Here is a 4,252-nt window from a genome sequence, read left to right on the forward strand (position 1 = left end):
AAACTTTTCAAAACATTCTAGACTTGTGTTCTTAGCATAGTAGTTAAAAAATTATCTTCAGGGTCTCCAAAATACAAAATCAACAATTAAGTTGAGTTTTTTAATTGCATCTTTTGTATTAAAATGTAAACCAATAAAATTGTTTTGTAACATTATATTTGGTTCATTGCATTTTCCAACTGCCTTAATCAAATAAATATAATTTGTAGGTTACATTACTATTAGTTAAAAATTATTCCATAATTGCAATGTAATATAGATCAGGTCAGCATTATAATTGCGTACGCCAGACGACACATGACACATATCAGGCTTGGTTGAAGTTGCATGCACAATTTCAAGTCTATAGCTTATTTTTCATTCTCGATATATCCAACAAACAGACAGAGAGCTATTGCTATAAGTTAAAACTTGATCGTAATAATTTGATGTTATTAAAATTTTGTACTTATTAATGATGTCACGTGCTATGTTAGGTATTTAAGTCAGGTAGTTGTCATTGATTTTGTCATATTTTTATAATTATGTTTTTGGTTGAATATTTACTCGCAAGTTTCTTTTTTAATCCCCTTAGTTTATTACAGCTATTACATAACTCTTATTACAGATTTTGTAGCGTAATTATTAATTTATTTACTACCAATTAAGGACTCCACATTATAATATGTTGCTTTTGCCTTATTAATTTGAATATATTCCAATAGTAAAAAAATATATTTACCGTTGTTTTAAGCCTATATGCAAAATATGATGAGATTATGACATTTTATTTGTTGTGCACTATCTCACATTTTGTAAAGTGTCTTTGGAGTTATAAAGAAAGTTCAATATTAATATAATTAATTCGATATAATTTCTATGTTTTGCAGATATGTTCGGATATAAAACGACTCATTAATTCGTAAGATAATTGAAATCAGAACCGTTCCGAACTGAGCCGCATGTACTCTTTTCTAGATAAATCAGAATGGACTTGCAGACCAGGTGCATCACTGGGAAGTTGTAGAGCAGCTTGACAACAGTGATATTGTATAAGAACAGCCAAACATCAAAGAATCAGCAGCTAATGTTTCAGTTCTGGAAATACCTATATTACATATTATGAAAAAGAGAGGAAGACCATAAAGTTACACAAATACTGCAATTATACTGCCTATCAAGAAGATGAAGGTTGGAGGCATTCCTTTCGAAAAAAACATCCTAAACGTAAGACTAAACAAGTGGTTCATAACATAACACAGGCATTTGATATTAAAATTAACATTATTGTTGTTTTATTATGATAAGAATTTACTGTAATAAGGTACAGTTAGGTATTGAATTAAAATATGTTTATTTCAGACACTATGATTTTATATATAAAGCTACTGTCTTATTTATACATTTTTTGTAATATTTTCATTTAAAATTTTAAGGTTTATTTTTAACAGTGCTGACAACTGTAATATGTTGTTGTGATTGAAATGTTTAACATTACATTTTCATTATACAATGTATGACAGATAGCTTTCTATATTTTGTTATACTTATATTGAACTTTGTTCATTTATCTTAGTTGTATAAGTACATTGGATTATAATTATTATTTTCTTTTATGATATGAGTGAGGATTATTTTAAAATTTTACTGTGGCTCTATACTTAGTAATCATGAGCACTCTCTCACTCCAACTCTGTGCCACATGTGTCTGCCACAGTCAATGTGTTAAACTACCGTATTAGGAATAGTAATAGGGCTAAGTTAGGTCCTTACAGGTTGTTAAAGACAGATTGAAAAAATAGCAAAAAGGATCACATAGTACCTCAGCACAACCCCAACCCTTTAGTATATATGTAGGAATACAATCAGGTCCAGAAGATTTCTTTGATTTAAATTTTTAACGCTGCTAACACATCTAGAACTGTAAACAAAACCCCTCGATTGTTTTCCCTACATAAGTTTTCAGTACTCATATTCAAGGGTTTACATCCGGAGTTAACCGAGAAAACTAAAGTCTGCAAACGAATCGGAAACGAGTTTAGTTGGAACGACTTTGTCTTTGAATTTAATTTCGAAAGAGCCCGAATCTAAATTAGAAGAAGAGCGTCTGGACTCCATAGAACTCCAGAAAAACTTAGAGTCTACATTAATGCAATACTCAATGTCTCGTATATATTCTCGATAAGCCAAATGTATTTTTAATTTAATACTACAAATAGGATTAATTGTCGGTATCGTATATCTCTCAACACTGATCTAGAGCCACCTACTGATTGGTAGACACATTTATGTCAGCCAGTTAGTGGGATTCAAGAGAGGGAGAGTTCTCTAGGGGGCTCTAGAAGAGTCTACAGGCGGCAGCCAATGACAGAAAAGGGAATCTTTCCCCTCAGTCTAGCCACTATATAAACTGAGCCGTCCGCCGTTAGTTGATCAGTATTTTAGTTGAAACGTTGATGTTTACGAAGTGTTTTTTAACTACCAATGGTTGTTGGTTAACAGCGTTTTGTAATTTTTTGTATAGTATGACAATTTCTATTATTTTCAGGCAGAAAACATTTTATATGGAAAAGGGATCTTGATGTCAGTAGTGGAAGTAGACGCATTGATGGTGATGGACCTGGAACTAAACTAACCGGACCATAGGATCTGTTTATGTTATGGAACAAGGGTTTAGTATTCTTAATTCTTCACTTTTAGACGTAGGTCTTCCTAATACATCTAAAACAATTGAAGAGTAGAATGGCTCAAATCAAAAATCAAAATGACATTGGTCGTTATGTTGGTTATGTCCTTAAGTTGCCATCAGGAAAAAGAAGGAATTGCTTACAAATCACTGGGTCCCACCATCAAATTACTATTTTGGTTCTGATGGTAGCCACCTGAAAAGAACATTTAACCGCCGTTGGTCAGATCAATATACTCCTTGGTTAGTGTTCTCAAGCCGTTTTAAGGGTGCTTTACGTATGCACTGTGTTTCTTTTCCTCCTGGTAATAGTACGTTTAAAGGAGTTTTAGGGTCATTTATGGTAAGGTCCCACATGAAGTTTAAAGATATACATGAATACTGTAAAAAATATGTCAGCAGTTACTACTACAAAACTTCAACAGCTGCAGTAAAAGCGTTTTTGACAATGTTCCAGTTGACGTAAAGTTGCACAGTAGTCACCAGAAGATGATTGAACAAAACCAACAAATATTATTATCAATTATTTATTGTATCATATATTGTGGAACTCTTAATTTGCCACTGAAAGGGAAGAAAAGAGATAAGGGAGTTCTCTTTGACTTTTGAAATTTGAAAATTGTCTATGGTGATAAAGAAGCTAAAGAGTTACTTGGATAGATGTAAAAATACAGGCTATACTTCATCTAATACTCAAAATGAGATTATACTCGTAATATTATATGGTGAAGTTTTTAAAGAAAAAATGACTGAAGATTGTAAACAATCAAAATTTTACGCTGTAATGGCCATCAAAGCAGCGTATATTGATGGAAAATATCAGATTTCTGTGGGGTTCAAGTTTTACATTGGGAATTTTAAAAGCCAGAGAGGAATTTGTAAACTACGTTGAGCGTAAATCTCAGGATACCCCTACAATCTCAAGCGCAATTCAGAGTTTTTTAGTTGATCAGAACATCTCTCTGTTCTAGGAAACCATGCTAAAAGCAAATTCGCCTATACACTGCACTGTGCAGTTACTAAACCAATGTTTATTGTAGATTTAGTTATGATTTAAAAGTACTCCGCGATTTTGGAACCCGTTGTGAATAACGTTGTGTTCATGATTCACATCATTCGTTTTGGGTTAACCTGCTTACAACAGTAAGAATTGTGTGTTTTAAGTCATTACTGAACGAATTTTAAAAGGTACCTAACAATATTGTTAAACAAGGAAAATAAAAAAAAACATCCTTCATGCTTTAGGAAGTTTTGTGCATTGCAAAGTATTCGTTTAGAATTTGTAATGTGAGAAAGAATCTGATCACCCTGCTTTTATCGTTACTTACTAAACTATGCAAGATCTCAATAATTATAGTAGAGCCCTAAAATATCTATAAAACTGTATTCTAAGTTTTAGAAATAAAATCCAGCTACATATAGCTTAAATAGCAAACTTCATGTTAATTGAAGTAAATTTAAGACTAAATTTAGAAATGTAAATGTCAAAGTACGTAGTACTTATTTTTCTTAACATCTTGAAGTATCACACATTACAAATGTGTTGTCTTTGCTCGCAACTGATTTCAGATTTCTCTGAGTCAACCA

This window comes from Homalodisca vitripennis, chromosome X, assembly GCF_021130785.1.
Source record: "Homalodisca vitripennis isolate AUS2020 chromosome X, UT_GWSS_2.1, whole genome shotgun sequence".
NCBI classification, from domain to species: Eukaryota; Metazoa; Arthropoda; class Insecta; order Hemiptera; family Cicadellidae; genus Homalodisca; species Homalodisca vitripennis.